The sequence below is a fragment of the Oryza brachyantha genome, chromosome 6 (assembly GCF_000231095.2).
Source record: "Oryza brachyantha chromosome 6, ObraRS2, whole genome shotgun sequence".
NCBI lineage: Eukaryota > Viridiplantae > Streptophyta > Magnoliopsida > Poales > Poaceae > Oryza > Oryza brachyantha.
The window spans coordinates 11,636,886-11,654,992 of NC_023168.2; the positions used below are offsets into that span (position 1 = coordinate 11,636,886).

At 44.1% G+C, this 18,107-nt stretch overlaps 1 pseudogene; it reads left to right on the forward strand.

Annotated features, from left to right (window-relative positions):
* The window catches only part of LOC121054712, a 46,190-nt pseudogene that overhangs the window by 26,743 nt on the left and 1,340 nt on the right, over positions 1-18,107 (forward strand).

Sequence of the window (18,107 nt, forward strand, 5' to 3'; positions counted from 1 at the left end):
GATTCTGGTGCTACACACTCTTTTATTTCAAGAAAGTTTGTGGGAATGCTTGGGTTAAGAATGGAAAAGTTAAGAGACCTGATGCGGGTTAGTACTCCAGGGCATATTATGTTTTCGGACCTTTATAGCCCTAATGTGCCCATAGAAATCCAAGGGACATCCTTTCTAGCCAATCTCATCCTTCTCGAATCTAAAGACCTAGATGTCATTTTGGGAATGGACTGGTTTACCAAGCATCAAGGAGTGATTGATTGTGCCAAGCGTATAGTCACCTTGATCAGTGAAGGTTGTGAAGTGGTGACTTATCAGTCGCCGGAGTTAGTAACAATCAGGACTTGTTTGAATCAGATGGAAGCCGAAGAGCAACCCTCGGAAACAGTGAAAGATCCGAAGAAGTTGGAAGACATACCAGTGGTTTGTGAGTATCCGGAGGTGTTTCCAGATGATCTCACAACGATGCCACCAGAAAGAGAGATCGAGTTCCATATCGACTTGGTACCAGGAACTGCACCGATCTATAAGAGACCCTATAGGATGGCAGCTAATGAGATGGCAGAAGTGAAGAAGCAAGTCGATGAACAGCTTCAGAAAGGCTACATCCGACCGAGTACCTCTCCTTGGGGTGCCCCGGTTATTTTTGTTGAGAAGAAGGACAAAACTAAGAGAATGTGTGTGGACTATCGTGCTTTGAACGATGTTACCATCAAGAACAAGTATCCCCTGCCAAGGATTGATGATCTGTTTGATCAGTTGAAGGGAGCCAAAGTTTTCTCCAAGATCGACTTGAGATCTGGGTATCACCAGTTGAGAATTCGGGAAGAGGATATTCCCAAGACGGCATTCACTACTTGCTATGGCTTGTATGAATGTACGGGTCGTTTGGACTTACTAATGCCCCGGCATTCTTCATGAATCTCATGAATAAGGTGTTCATGGAAGACCTGGATAAGTTTGTGGTTGTCTTTATTGATGACATTCTTATCTACTCCGAGTCAGAAGAAGAGCATGAGCAACATCTGCGAATCGTGCTAGAGACGCTAAGAGAGCATCAGCTGTACGCCAAGTTTAGCAAGTGTGATTTCTGGCTGCACGAAGTGAAGTTCCTTGGTCATGTGATCAATGCCCATGGTGTAGCAGTGGACCCCAGTAATGTGGAGTCAGTAATCAAGTGGACCCCACCTAAGACAGTTTCCCAAATCAGGAGTTTCTTAGGACTTGCGGGCTATTACCGCCGGTTCATTGAGAATTTTTCAAAGATAGCCAAGCCAATGACACAGTTGTTGAAAAAGGAAGAGAAGTTCAAATGGTCAAGTGGGTGCGATAAGAGTTTTGAAGAGCTCAAGCAAAGGTTGGTTTCAGCACCCGTGTTGATTTTGCCAGATCAAATGAAAGACTTCCAGGTTTACTGTGATGCATCCAGATCAGGACTTGGATGTGTGCTAATGCAAGAAGGAAAGGTGGTTGCTTACGCCTCTCGTCAGCTAAGACCACATGAAGGTAACTACCCGACTCATGATTTGAAACTAGCAGCAGTGGTGCATGCCCTGAAAATTTGGCGACACTACCTAATTGGTAACAAGTGTGAAGTGTATACGGATCACAAGAGTTTAAAGTATATCTTTACGCAACCGGATTTGAATCTCCGCCAGCGAAGATGGTTGGAATTGATCAAGGATTATGATTTAAGTATCCATTACCACCCAGGCAAAGCAAATGTAGTTGCAGATGCTTTAAGCCAGAAGAATTACTGCAATGCTGCGGTATCAACGGAAGTTTGTGAGCAGTTACAGTAGGAGTTTGAATGACTAAATTTGGGCTTAATCGAAGAAGGTTTTGTGGCAGCCCTAGAAGCGCAACCCACTTTGGTGGATCAAGTTCGCCAATCCCAAGCGAATGATCCGGAGATAGCCGAGCTAAAGAAGAATATGCGAGTCGGTAAAGCTCGAGATTTTTCAGAAGATGAACATGGGACAATCTGGATGGGGAAACAGGTTGTGTGTACCAGATAACAAGGAGTTAAAGGAGTTGATACTCCAAGAAGCTCATCAAACCCAGTACTCTATTCACCCCGGGAGTACCAAGATGTATCAAGACCTCAAAGAAAAGTTCTGGTGGGTTAGTATGAAGAGGGAAATTGCAGAGTATGTCGCCTTGTGCGATGTTTGTCAACGAGTCAAAGCAGAACACCAAAGGCCAGCAGGACTGTTGCAACCTCTTCAGATTCCAGAATGGAAATGGGAAGAAATCGGGACGGATTTCATCACTGGTTTACCAAGGACCGCTGCCGGTCATGACTCGATTTGGGTAATCGTTGATCAATTGACGAAGGTCGCCCATTTCATACCAGTTCACACTACCTACTCGGGGAAAAGATTAGCTGAGATTTACTTGGCTAGGATCATGTGTCTACATGGAGTACCTAAAAAGATCGTTTTTGACCGGGGAAGTCAGTTTACTTCAAAGTTTTGGCAGAAGTTACGGGAAGAATTGGGAACCCAACTGAATTTTAGTACGGCTTATTATCCCCAGACAGATGTTCAGATGGAAAGGGTAAATCAGAATCTTGAAGACATGCTCAGAGCTTGCGCTCTCGACTTTGGTGGAACTTCGGATAAGAATTTACCGTACACAGAGTTCTCATACAACAATAGTTATCAAGCCAGTTTGCAAATGGCACCTTTTGAAGCTCTGTATGGGCGAAAGTGTCGTACACCCCTCTTCTGGGATCAAACAGGAGAACGTCAAGTTTTTGGGACCGAAGTTTTAAGTCAGGCGGAAGAAAAAGTCAGAATAATCCGTGAAAGGTTGAAAATGGCCCAAACCCAACAGAAAACTTATGCAGATAACCGTCGAAGGGACTTAGCCTTCGAAGCAGGAGACTATGTGTACCTCCGCGTCACACCTTTGCGAGGAGTACACCGGTTTCAGACCAAGGGAAAATTGGCACCACGTTTCGTGGGACCATACCGAATAATGGAACGCAGGGGAGAAGTTGCGTATCAGTTAGAACTCCCTGCTAACATGGCCGGAATACATGACGTGTTCCATGTGTCGCAGCTCAAAAAGTGTCTCCGCGTGCCTGAAGAACAGACCAATTCCGAGCACATCGATCTACAGGAAGATCTGACTTATGTGGAGAAACCAGCACGGATTCTAGAAACCAGTGAAAGGAAGACTCGGAACCGTGTGATCAGATTCTGCAGAGTTCAGTGGAGTCACCACTCAGAAGAAGAAGCGACGTGGGAAAGAGATGAGCTTAAGGCCGCCCGTCCGCACCTCTTCGCCAGTACCTCCGAATCTCGGGGTCGAGATTCCGTTTAAGGGGGGTAGGTTTGTCACACCCGGAGTTTTGTCCTAAGACTTAAATCGTAAAAAGAAATCCGTAAATAACAATTGGCTTAATTAACTCAGGAAAAATCCCTCTAAAGGAAATTAATTAAATTAAATCGAAGCTCGTAAATCGACTAACTGGGCTTAAATTCAAATCGCAGTAGTATAAAATTTGGCCAAACAAATAAATTTAAAACTCGGCAAAAGTGGGGTTTTCCTTTTTCCCTCCTTTTTCCTTTCTTTTTCCCTTCCTACTCAAATTGGGCCGAAGTCCAATTTTCCTCCCTTCCTTTTCTTTTTTTTCTTTTTCCTCTCCTCCTTCTCGGGCCGGCCCAGCCGAGCCGGCCCACCTCTCCCCGCTCGGCCGGCCCAGGCGAGCCGGCTTCCGCTCCTCTCCCGCGCACGCGCGCGCCTCCTCCCGGCCGGGCCGCCTCGGCCCAGCTCGCTCGCCGCGCCAGTCCGTGCCGCCTCCCTCCTCCCGCGTGCCACTGACAGGTGGGGCCCACCTGTCAGCGGCCGCGCCAGCTCGCCCGCGCCTGCGCCGGCCGCGTCTGAGCTCGGCTTCACTGTGATTTGTGAACCTTTAATAACTTGAGTAAACTGGTTTTCACTCGGGACTACTGCAACGTGGTGTAACGTTGAGTAGTGGTTGGGCCTGTTGCAACGTGGTGTAACGTTGGACAGTGTTGTGGTATTTTACAACAGTTATTTATTTATCCTTTACTGTATTCAATTATCTTTATTTATTTTAATCTCTGTTATTTGTTTAACTGCTGCTGTATTGCAACTAACCCTAAGCCTACCCTTGATAATCCCTATGCATCATTTATTACCTTCTTTTCCGTGTTACTTGTTGAGTACGGTGGTTTGTACTCAGCCTTGCCCAACTTTTTCCCCCTCCAGAGCTAGAAGTTGAGTCCGATGGAGGTGTCTCTCAGGAGTGAGCTGATCTACCATTGAAGCGTTGCCTGTGGACTGGAGCCGTACCCGCTGGAGCAAGTCTACCTTTCGTTCCGGTGCATTTCCATTAGATTAAGTGTTATTTTCAGTTGTTTCTAAGAACGATGGTTATGTAATCAACATTGTCTTTTTGTGTACCCTGGCTGGTCCTGCACAGGGATTTAATACACAATTAAGTTCAGAAATTCGTGTGAGGAATTTCTGGGCGTGATAGTGGGCTTGCTCACCGGCGAAGGCGAAAACGGCGGAGGGTCGGCGACGTCGAGGCGGCAGGGTGACGTGGATGGACGGCGATGAGCGGCATTCGATGGCGAGATCGGATACGGCGGTGAAGGGGTCGGACGTGGCAGCGAAGGGGACGGAGGGGCGGCGAAGGGCGCTGAGGTGCGCACCGGCGGCGAGGAAGGCCGGCGGAGGGTTGGCGACGTCGAGGCGGAGACGACGACGCGACTGGACGGCGATGACGGGCGATGGAGGGCGAGATCGCACGTCCGCGGCGAGATGACGGGGTGCAGCGGCTAGGTGGCGAAGGAGAAAAAGATGAGCGGCGGCGCGAGGCGGCGTGGGTTTTATGGAGAAGGAGCGCCGGCTAGGGCGGAGGCAGTGGTTAGAGGCCGTACCGGCCACGGCGCGGAAAAGGCGGCGGCGGGCTTGACCACGACGCGGCGGTGCGGCGACTCGGGGTGGAGGCGGACTCGGGCGCGGCCAGCGCAGCGGAGTGTGGTCACTGACAGGCGGGCCCTGCCTGTCAGTGGCGCGAGGAAGGAGGGAGGATGGACTCCACGGGCGGGCGTGGCGCGCGGGCAAGCAGGCGAGCTGGGCCGAGGCGGCTGGCGGCCCATGCGGGGGGGGGGGCACGCGCGCAGGGAAGAAGGCCGGCTCGGCTGGGCTGGCCTGGAGGGGCGGAGGGATGGGCCGGCTCGGCTAGGCTGGCCCGGGAAGGAAGAGGGGAAAAAGAAAAAGGAAAAAAGAAAAGGAGTGAGGAGGAAAATTGGACTTCGACCCAATTTGGGAAGGAAAGGAAAAGGAAAGAAAAAGGAGGGGAAAAAAAGAAAACCCCACTTTTGCCGAGTTTTAAATTAATTTGCTAGGCCAAATTTTATACTTCTTTAATTTGAGTTTAAATCCAGTTAATCGATTTGCGAACCTCGATTTAATTAAATAAAGTTGTTTTAGAGGGATTTTTCCTAAGTTAAATAAGCCAATAATTATTTACGAATTTCTTTTACAAATTTAGACTTGGGACAAAACTTCGGGTGTGACAAGGGGATGCGTGGCGAGAAGAGAGATGGGCCGGTCGGCTGGCAGGCTGGCCCGCGAGAGTGAGAAGGGCGAGTAGGAAGGGAGAGAAGGAAGGAGATGGGCCGCGCGGCTGGGCCGGCCCGAGGGAAAAAGGAAGGAGGGGAAGGGAAAAGAAGAGAGGAAAAAGGAAGAGGAGAATTGCGCTTGCCCAAATCCGAAAAAAAAGAAAAGGAAGAAAAAAGAGTGGAAAAGGAGAAAAATAAAAAGCCTCACTTTTTACCGAGTTTTAATAACTTTTTGGAGCAAAAATTTATACTCTACAATTTGAGTTTAAATCCAGTTAATAATTTGCGGCCTATGATTTACCTTAATTCTTTGACAGGGTTTTTTCCTAAGTTAATTAACCAATTGTTTCTTAATAGTTTCTTTTTCGAATTAAGGCTTGGGATAAACTCATGGTGTCACATAGGTGCATCTTCGATGCACCTAAACTTTTCTTCCTTTTGGAGCCCTCCATAGCCTCTACAATCATCTCAAAGTACTCGGGATCACTTGGGAAGCACTTGGGAATCGCCTAGGAAGCACTCGCATAGTATCAAACATATTGTGCAGGTTTACGCCTGATGACCAATGATCTACATGGATGACTTTCTTTATTATGGACGACTTCATGGGCTGCTATGGGATACCTATACCGGGAGAATCCGAAGACTACACGAATACGTACGGTCAATGGGGTACCGAATAGGAAGGAGATTATATCTGTGTGGTGTCGGCTAAGAGTTTGGTACGTACCGGATTACATGCCGTGTACACTGGACCCGAGCCGTAAACGAATTAGGATACATCTTAGTCTTGTTAGATTAGGACTTTATCATATCTGTAGCCCATCCCCCACTATATAAGGAGGTACGGGGCGCCCCCTTTTGGGCAACAGAGAATCATCTACGTAATACGATTGTCAAGCAGTAGTAAGTATTATCTCGGCAAGTCGAGAGCCTGAAGCTGGGTAAATCGTCTTCCTCTTCATCTTTACCATCGAATACCGAGCCTAATAGCCACCCGATAAGTTTATTGCCGACATCAACCGTCGGCGAACTCTTTTTTATTTTTCTTTATTTTTAATTCCTAAATTTTATTTCTAATCTGGTTCTTTTTAACCGAAATTTTAGATATTTCTAAATTGTATTTACATATCTTTTATTTTTCTCTACATTCTTTCACGGTTTAGAAATTCTGAGATTAATAAAAAAATAAGAGAAAAAAAAGAAAAGATTACTTTTTTTAGTCGGACAATGAAAAGTCGGTGTATCATAAGAGAGAGAAAAGGAAAATACAGTCCGTGTATCCTAAGAGAGAATGGGAAAATACCCCTTTTTTTGGAGTTGGACAACAACTACGGTATATGATTGTGACAGGCTGTTGTTTCGATTGATTTTTTTCTATTTATGTCCGATCAAATTGACGTGATCAATCCTTTTCGTTTTTTGATTTTTTTCTTTGTGTCCGATTGTTTTTTTTCTTTTTTCCGATTGATTTTTTTCATTTTCTCTTATTTTTTTATTAATCATAGAAGTTTTATGTCTATTAGAAACAACCTGGAAGCTTTTTTTTCCAATTTGATGTCCGTCTGATTAGTGGCATTGATTAACATGTATCCACCCCACGGACGGCTTTCCTCTAGCTAAGCATCCGCCCTCTGATTGCCTATATCTTTGAGCCCTGCTTGGACGATCATATGTTTGCAACACGCTTGGAACACTATGCAGGTGTTATTTGGATCAAAAGATTTTTTTTAATTTCATGTCATATCGGATGGTTGGATGTTAATTAAAAGTATTAAATATAGATTATTAATAAAATCCACCTCAAACTCTGGACTATTTCGTGAGACGAATCTATTGAGCCTAATTACTCCATGATTAGGGAATATGATGCTACAGTAAATATTTGCTAATCATGGATTAATTAGGCTTAAAAAATTTGTGTAATAAAATAGTCTTTCATTATACAACTAGTTTTATTATCGATCTATATTTAATACTCCTAATTAACATCAAACATCTGATGTGACAAGAGATTAAAAAAAATCCCTAAATACAAATAGCCACTAAACGCACACGCATAACGCATTCCAGTTTGTTGCTAGTAACTTGTCAGAGTTCAAACATTCTTTTGTTCATTGACACGACAGGTTTGCCAAAGAACTCCTTTTTTGTATTCAATAATTTCTATGACTACAAAAAAACCGCAACAACCATACGTCAGCAGCAGAGTCCATTTTTCTTAGCTAAATTGGTGGTGAGTTGCAAATTAAATAATTCTAAGACGATAGTTTCCATACAAAATTGGAGGTATAGTAAAAAATACAACTAAAGCAACATAGTCCTCACATTATTATTTTTTTTCCCTAGGCGTTGTTGATCTTCACAGCCCCATACGTTGCACCGCCGGCGCCGCCTGTGCTGCCGCCATGCGCCTGCCGACCTTCACCGTCTCCGGCGAGCAGATGGAGCACATGCATATCAGCTCATCAGAGATAGTCAAGCAGATGCCAATTGGGTACCCAAGCCTGTGGCACCGGTCCACACAGTCGTCCACGGATGGGCAGCTCATATCACTGATGGGGTACTTCTTGCACACTAGAGCTTCTGCATATATATATATATATATATATATATATATATATATATATATATATATCCATTTCATGAAAGCGTGTTAACATCTAGGACACATGTCTGTCTGTGTAAATATGAAACTAACTGCGTGCATGATCTGTTGTTACCTGAGGGTAAAAGGAGTGCCAGTATCAGGAGAGAAGCAAGAGTCACCAAGGTTTTCGATGCCATGGCTGAGATTTTCTATGGAGTATATTGGCTAGTTTTGAAATGTTGGGAGATGAGTAAAGGTTTGGTTATTCTGCTGGTATTTATAGAGCCCACAGAGAAAAAATGGAATCAGCAAGTATTGATGGTATGATATGAGCAATAAAGTGGATATTCTGATCATTACGTGGGATTAAATTGTATTGATGAAAGAATATATGAGCAAATCTGCTAGATTCATAGTTTAATATGGACAATAAGGACAGAATCAACCAGCAAGATTTTGAAAGTCATATCTGGTAACTGTTATTTAACATCGATACGTTGGAAACATTGATTCTAGGTTCTGTAACTCGGCATATTTCCCTTCTCCCACGATAACCATCCAATAGTTGTCGCTACCACAAAAAAAAAAAAAAACACTTGTCTTCAGCCTCTCCCACTTTGATATTGTGCATCCATGAATGTGTGATTTCTAGAGAGCCAACACATACTAAGGCCACGTTCGGCTTACGGTAAGTTAGCTGGTGAGGAAAACATAGTAATAGTAATAGATTAGTACATGATTAATTAATTATTAATTTAAAAATTAGAAAAATAGGTTAATATGATTTGTCTATAGAAAATTTCCAAAAAAACACCTCGGCATATGTACGCATAAAAAAACGAGGGAATCTGGGTTTAGATAGAGGGGGAACGAACAGGGCCTTTAGTGTGTTGCTATCTCTAGAGATTGCAATTGAAGTATTAAGTGATCACCTCTGGAAATATATCTCTACAAGAAGCTACTACCGATCGAAGATGGGAGAGCAGGCAATGCCAGTGGAGAATTTGGGGAGGCAGGGAGACTGCACGCCGGAGAGTTAAACCAATCAAAATCTGAGTCAGCACGAGTGGCAACTAAATCAGCACCACGTAGCTAAAATCACTTTGAATCCATCCGAGATAAAAACTTGAAATGTTATAGTTGAGGGGCAATGGATACTAATTTGTCGGACGGAAAAATGAATACTACCTGTGAGCTTATGAAATAGTGATTGGCGACTCTATTATCATCTTTATGAACGGATTCATTTAAAATGGGAGCACGACTACATAATCCAAGGGAGTATAGAACATTTTTCATATCGGATTTGCTAGTTTTCAGGTAGATTTTTTTCATATCGGCTTTGCTAGTTTTCAGCTGCCTGAAAACTCATCCAATGTCAGACGATTTTGTAGTCATCCATCCAGCATCAAGATTTGTGCTCTTTTCTAGTAGGATTTTTGTGTCCACCTCATGGTAGAAACATGGCCGGTGAATTTCTATGTTGTCCCATGCATATTGAAACGTGGCGAACCGAGACCTACTTCTTTTTACACAAAATCATCCAGATATATCGTCCTTTCGTTTTTGCAGGAGAGCAGGTGAGATTCACTGTCACGCGCCAAGTTTCTATCCTAAGCCTAAATCATTAAAGAAAACTACTAAATAATAATTGACTTAATTAACACAGAAAAATCCCTCAAAAGATTAACTTAATTAAATTTAAGTTCATCGGAATATTCTAAAATATCTCAGAAACAGAGAAATCATTAACATGATTTAAATTTAAATAGCAGAGTATAAAATTTTGATCCAAAAATAAATTTAAATTTGGCCACGTCGGGTTTTTCTCTTTTTTCTCTTTTCCCCTACTTTTTTCCTTTTTTTTTCAGATTTAGGCAGCAAGCCAAATTCTCTCCCACTCTTTCTTTTCTCCCTCCCTCTCCTTTTTCCTTTCCCCTCAAGCCGGCCGCAGCCGCGGCCTGCCTCCCCCTTCTCCCTCCCGTGCTCGCACACACGCCTCCCCTTGACTGGGCCACCTCCCCCAACACCTGTGCCCGTGCCGCCAAGTCCACCTCCCCCATCCCCGCGCCACTGACAGGTGGACCCCACCCATCATACCCCCCCTCTCCCTCTCCGACTCGGCCTCCCATGTTGCCGGCTCTGCCTGTCACCGCCACCAGTTGTGCCTCAAAATCCCGATCGGATTTCGCTCCCCCACCCCAAATCACCGCCCTTTCCTAACCGGCGCCCTCCTCTTCCCCTACTTAAAGCCACCCCCTCGCTGCCATCGCCGGTTTTCCACCACTCTCCCAAATGTCGCCACCCGAACCCCGCTCCCAAACTGACGTGCCACTGTTGAAAGTCGCCGCCGGTCGTCATCACACCATGTGCTGCACCGACGCTGACTCGCCGCCGCCTCCTCCCAGCCGCCGGTGAGCCTCCTCCCGCTTGCCTTCCTCCTTTTTCCCTCCAGCCATCGTCGTCGAGCCCGGCGCCACCACCGCGTGTTTGCATCCTCCCACCGTCGTCGCTGTCCTCCCCGGCACCGTCGTCTTAGCAAGGCCCACGTTCCTGATGGGATTGTCACCTAGAAGAAGCAGGAGTCAGTCACTGATGCCTCACGCGATATGCTCCTGAGGATGTCCGCACTGATGCCACAAGGCAAGAGAAGTTCCTCGGAAGTTTGGAGGATGAATTGAAGAAGTAGTTGCTTTTGGGCGACTACGCTGATTTTGAGAAGCTGGTGGATAAAGCTATTCACTAGGAAGACCAACACCTCTAGATGCACAAGAAGAGGAAGGCCACCCAGTTCAGGCCTAATCAGCAGAACCATTAGAAGCCTCCGTTCCATACCGATCAACACCCTCCCAGCCAACAGCAGGGCAATATGCCTTGATTGTCCGTCAGCACCGTCCCTACAATCACAATAATTTAACCATAGTGGGGGCCAGTCTCAGCATGCCCCAGCACAGCATCTCCTCCTAGCTCTAGCCCAACATCCACAGAATACCTCCGCGCCATCAGCACAACCAGCTCTAGCAAGGAAAGACTCAGGTGTGAAGCCTGGGCTTTGCCTTAACTGCGGTGAGCCTAGAAATTTTGCAGACAAGTGTCCGAAGCCAAAGCGCAACAGGTAGAAGTTTGTGCAAGCTCACGTCAACCATGTTTCTGCACAAAAGGCCTAAGCTGCACTAGAAGTGATACTGGGTACGCTCCCTGTTAACTCTATACCTGTTACAATACTTTTTTATTCTGGTGCTACGTATTCATTTATTTTAAGGAAGTTTGTGAGGATTCATGAGTTAAGGAAAGAAAAACTAAAGAACCCGATGCAGGTTAGTACCCTACGAAATACCGTCACTTTCAACAGCTATAGCCCAATAGTGCCCATAGAAATCCAAAGAGCAGGATTTCTAGCCAATCTCATCCTTATTGAATCCAAAGACCTAGATGTCATTTTGGAAATGGACTGGCTTACCAAACACCAAGGAGTGATTGATTGTTGTAACCTTATCATCACCTTGACCAGTGAAGGTGGTAAAGTGGTAACGATGTAACGTATTAGTCCCCAGATTAAATGAAAGTGGGGACTAGTTTGAATCAAACGAAAACAAAAGAGCAACCGCCAAAAGCAGATGAAGATTCAAAGAGATTGGAAGACATACCGGTGGTTTGTGAGTATCTAGAAGTCTCCCCAGATGATCTCACTACCATGCCGCCTGAAAGAGAGATTAAGTTCCGTATCAATCTAGTACCTAGGACGACACCTTTATACAAGAGGCCCTACAGAATGATAGCCAATGAGATGGCAGAAGTAAAGAAATAAGTTGATGAACAACTTCAGAAGGGTTATATTCGACCGAGTACTTCGCCTTGGGGCGCTCTAGTTATATTTATTGAGAAGAAAGACAGGAAAAAGAGGATGTGTGTTGATTACTGTGCCTTGCATGATGTTACCATCAAGAATAAGTATCCTCTACCGAGAATTGATGATCTATTTCATCAGTTGAAGGGTGCAAAAGTTTTCTCCAAGATTGATCTGAGATTAGGTTACCACCAGTTAATGATCTGGGAAGAATATATCCCCAAGACTACGTTCACTACTCGTTACGGCCTGTATGAATGCACGGTAATGTCTTTTGGACTCACCAATGCCCCGGCATTCTTTATGATCCTCACGAACAAGGTATTCATGGAGTACTTGGACAAGTTTATGGTTATCTTCATTGATGACATTCTTATCTACTCCAAGTCTGAAGAAGAGCATGAGAAGCATCTGCAAATAGTGCTAGAGAAGCTAAGAGAGCACTAGCTTTACACCAAGTTCAGTAAGTATAGTTTCTGGCTGCATGAAGTAAAGGTTTTGGGCCACGTGATCAATGCTCAAGGAGTCGTAGTAGACCCTAGCAATGTGGAGTTAGTTACAAAGTGGACACCGCCGAAGACAGTCACTCATATCAGAAGCTTCTTAGGACTTGCGGGCTACTACAGTCGGTTAATCGAGAATTTCTCGAAGATTGCTAAACTAATGACCCAATTATTGAAGAAACAAGAGAAGTTCAACTGGTCAGCTGAGTGCACCAAAAGTTTTGAAGAGCTCAAGCAGAATTGGCGTCAGCACCAGTTTTGATTTTGCTAGATCAGACGAAAGATTTCCATGTGTATTGTGATGCATCCAAAGCTGGTTTAGGTTGTGCGTTGATGCACGAATGAAAAGTAGTTCTTATGCTTCTCGTTAGTTGAGACCGCATGAGGGTAACTATCCCACACATGACTTGGAATTAGCATGAGTGGTTCATGCTTTAAAAATCTGGTCACACTATCTCATCAGTAATAGATGTGAAGTCTATACGGATCATAAGAGTCTAAAGTATATCTTTACTCAGCTGGATTTGAATCTCCGCTATCAAAGATGGTTTAAATTAATCAAAGATTATGATTTGGGGATCCACTACCATCCGGCCGAAGCAAACAAAACTGCAAAAGGAAGCTGCATCTGCGCAAGCACGAGGAGCCAATTTTGGTGGACCATTCACGCGCATGTCGTGCGCGCGCGCCACCTGGCCAGGCCAGGCGAGCGAGCGCGCGCGTGTTGCTCTATTTCCTTCTTGCTCAAGAGCCTAGAGAGCACTCTCCTATTTAAGGAGGTCTCACTCTCATAGAACTAGCAAGGTGGTATTAAATATTCTCATGCATGCTTCCATGAGGTGGGCTTTTGTGATTTTCCTAGGAATTATTCTACACATGGGCCTTAGCCCAATTAATAATTCCAATAATCCCCCAGCAAATCTCAAAAGACTTAGAGATTTGCCTATCCCAACGTTCTGTTTAGATACCAGTATTGCGATGGAGACCGATTAAGGTTGAACATCTACCTAGAAGCTACACTTACTCACAACTTGAACAATGGACTATGCCTTGAATTGCAAGTTTGGTGCAAGTAAGTTTCAATTAGAGCCTTGACTGATACTAGGCTGCTAGTAGCCTACCCCACGGGTGGAGCCTATAAGTCATACTCCATGGTCTATTCATGAGCTTCCTAGAAGATTCACCCAAAATCTCTATAGACTATGACTACTAGTCAATCTCATATAGGTGTGTTCTTTCTAGATTTCTCTACAAGATAGTATCTTCGCTAATTAAAGCCAACAGAACACATTAAGGCATTGCCAACCTGCCTTGTAGCAAGAGAGTACATGCATCTTTACTTAGAGAGGGTTTATTAATTAAGAATACTCTCCTCTAGTTAACTAATGGCTTGTTCTTCCCAGGTCCTAATTCACAGGATCTCTGATCACATAGGTTGGGTTGCTACCATAGATAACTCATATGGGTCTCATAACCATCTCCTTCGATGTGATGTCTATCACATTCCGTGATAGCCCCTTAGTAAAGGGATCTGCCAGGTTTCTAGCTGTTTGGATGTAATCCAACGTTATAATTCCGGAGTTTCTCAATTTCCTGACAGACTTCAATCATCTATTCACATGCCTGGATGATTTCATATTATCCTTAGAACTGTTCACCTTAACAATCACAGTTTGATTGTTACAGTTTATTAGGATAGCTGGCACAGGTTTTTCAACAATTGGTAGATCCATTAGTAGATCTCTCAACCATTCTGCCTCAACAGTAGCAGTATCTAGTGCCATAAGCTCTGCTTATATGGTTGACCTCGTCAAGATGGTCTGTTTGCAAGACCTCCATGAAACAACACCACCACCTAGTGTGAAGACATATCCACTAGTGGCTTTGATCTCATTAGCATCTGAGATCCAATTTGAATCACTATATCCCTCTAGCACCGCAGGATAACCAGAATAGTAAAGTCCCAAGTCCATAGTACCTTTTAGATAGCGCATAACTCGCTCGAGCGCTTGCCAATGATCATCTCCCGGATTAAAGGTAAACCGGCTCAACTTGCTCACAGCAAAAGAGATGTCAGGCCTAGTTGCACTAGCTAGGTACATGAGTGAGCCAATGATTTGAGAATACTCAAGTTGATTCCTATATTGTTTCTTGTTCTTGCGAAGCAACATACTAGGATCATAAGGCGTTGGAGAAGGTTTGCTATCAATATAGCCAACGCGATTCAAGATCTTCTCCACATAATGAGACTGCGACAGTGTAATCCCATCGTCACCCTTAATTAGCTTAATGTTTAGAATAACATTAGCTACTCCTAAATCCTTCATGTCAAAGTTTTGAGACAAAAATGATTTAACATCTTTAATCACCTCAATGTTTGTCCCAAAGATCAGTATGTCATCAACATACAGACATAAAATAACTCCATCGCCCCCACCATGGCGATAGTATACACACTTATCTGCCTCATTGACTGTGAAGCTTGCAGATGTTAGTGTTATATCAAATTTCTCATGCATTGCTTAGGAGCTTGTTTTAGACCATACAAAGATTTTAACAACTTGTACACTTTGCCTTCTTGACCTTTTACTACAAATCCATCAGGCCGATTCATGTAAATTTCCTCATCAAACTCTCTATTGAGGAAAGCTGTCTTAACGTCCATTTGATGAACGAGAAGACCATGTGAGGCAGCCAGAGATAGTAGTACTTGAATTGTGGTCAATCATGCAACAGGTGAGTAAGTGTTAAAGAAATCTTCGCCTTCTTTCTGAGTATAGCCCTTAGCCACAAGCCGAGCCTTATACTTTTCAATAGTACCATCAGGCCTAAGCTTCTTCTTGAATACCCACTTGCATCCTACAGGTTTGCATCCATAGGGTCGCTCTGTCACCTCCCAAGTCCTGTTAGTGATAATACAGTCCATTTCACTACGGACAGCCTCCTTCCAGTAGTCTGCATCTAGGGATGCATAAGCTTCTGAAATTGACTTGGGAGTATCATTCACGAGATACACAGTGAAGTCATCTCCAAAGGACTTAGCCGTCCTTTGTCTCTTGCTCCTCCTAGGAGCTTCACTGGCATCCTCCTCAATAATAATTTCATGTATAGGTTCCAAACGTTCAGTTGGAGTGACTGAACTCGGCACCATCTCAGAAGATTAGCTAGAAGTGTTATCTCCATCTTTGATTGGGAAAATGTTCTCAAAGAAAGTAGCATCTCGAGACTTCATAATTGTACCAACATGCATGTCCGGTACCTCAGATTTAACTATTAAAAACCTATAAGCAATGCTATGATGAGCATATCCTAGAAAGACACAGTCCACGGTCTTGGGTCCCAACTTGCGTTTCTTAGGAATTGGTACATTGACTTTTGCCAAGCACCCCCACGTACACAAGTAAGAAAGTGATGGTTTTCTCTCAATTCATACCTCGTATGGTGTTTTGTCCTTATTTCTGTTATGAATTCTGTTAAGTACATGATTCGAGGTCAACAATGCCTCCCCCCACCATGCCTGAGGTAGCCCCGCGGTATCTAACATGGCATTCACCAAGTTAGTGAGTCTGCGGTTCTTCCTTTCGGCAACCCCGTTGGATTCGGGAGAATAGGGAGGCGTCCTCTCATATATTATGCCATGTTCCTCACAGAATAAGTCAAATTCGTTTGAGAAAAACTCTCCACCATGATCCTAAGTGTTTTTATCTTTCTGTCAAGTAGGTTCTCAACTTCTGCCTTATAGATTTTAAAATAGTCTAGAGTCTCATCTGTCGTTTTTAGCAAATACACATAGCAAAATCTAGTAGCATCATCAATCAATGTCATGAAGTATCATTTTCCACCCTTTGTCAACACCCCATTCATCTCGCACAGATCAGAATGAAGGAGTTCTAATGGCGTCAAGTTTCTCTCCTCGGCAGCCTTGTGGGGCTTACGAGGTTGCTTTGATTGCACACAACTATGGCACTTAGAACCTTTGACAATGGAAAATTTAGGAATCAGACTCATACTAGAAAGCCGAGACATCAAACCAAAATTAATATGACATAAACATGAGTGCCAAGCATTAGCCTCATCATCCACACTGCCACAAATATGGTTCACAGACTTATTGCAAAAATCAGAGAGGGAAAAGCGAAAAGGCCTCCGCACTCATAGCTTTTACCAATAAAATATTCATGTTTAGACACGACTACTTTATTAGACTCAAACACTAACTTAAAGTCGTCTCCACATAGACGGGAACCACTAACGAGATTCTTGTCGGTAGTAGGGACATGCTGCACGTTCTTCAGCTGCACGATCTTTCTCGAAGTAAACTTCAGATCCACCGTGCCAACACCATGAACAGAAGCATGCGACCCATTCCCCATTAGGACGGAGTTATCTCGGATGGCCTGATAAGAGGTAAACAATGAGATATCAGCACAAACATGTACATTGGCTCCTGTATCAACCCACCAATTAGTAGATTGACTGACTGAAAGATCAGTAGGAAAATTACCATACCCTGTCCTATCTTTAGTCTGTCCAGCAGGTGCATTCATGCCCTTACGTCATGGGCACTTCCTAGCCAGATGGCTAGGCATGCCACACACGAAGCAAGTCCTCTCTTCTTTGTTGTCATTGTTACCCTTCTTTTTGAAGTTAGTGTTCTGCTTGGCTTTGAATTTCCCGTTGTTCTTGTGAGAGGGCTTGTGCACCACATTAGCACTTGACTGTCCCCCATCGCCTTTAGACGCAGCATCCTTAGCCCGAGCCTTCTGTTCAACATCAAGAGACGAAATCAAACCCTCAATGGAATATTCCTGTCTCTTGTGTTTTAGTGCAGTGCCGAAATTTCTCCAAGTAGAAGGCAGCTTCGCAATAATGCACGCGACCACAAACTTGTCGGGTAAGGCGCACTTTACGAGTTCGAGTTCCATAGCGATGGTTTGTTTATCATGAGCCTGTTCGACCACAGAACGGTTTTCAACCATCCTAATATCATGAAATTGCTCTATGATATACAACTCATTTCTAGCATCAGTGGCACCGAATTTGGTATTCAGCGCATCCCACAACTCCTTAGCGTCAGTCATATGCATATATGACTCTACAAGACGATCACCAAGAACACCAAGAATGCCTCCTACAAACATAGTAGTGGCTTCCTCGAATTCTTTCTGCTGTTCAGCAGTGAGAACCCCTTTAGGTTTACCAGTACTAACCCAGAAGAACTTCATAGCCGTTAGCCACAGAGTGACCCTGATCTGCCATCTCTTAAAGTGCACACCAGTGAATTTATCCGGCCTCAGTGCATCGGCAAAACCAGCCATCAAAAAATCAGAGTGCCTATAATAAGGTTTTTAGATTGTTGAAAGTATAAGCACATAATGATTTAATCTATCGCGTAAATAAATCATGACATTGTAAAGCGAAAGCATGGGAACACATAGATCAACCAACATGTACAGATCTAATCTAAACATGTATGCGAAATAGATACACACGAATAGATTAAATAGATGCAGAACTAGATTAAACATAATTGACTTGTACCGAAGGTTGTTTTGAACACGATTGGAAGC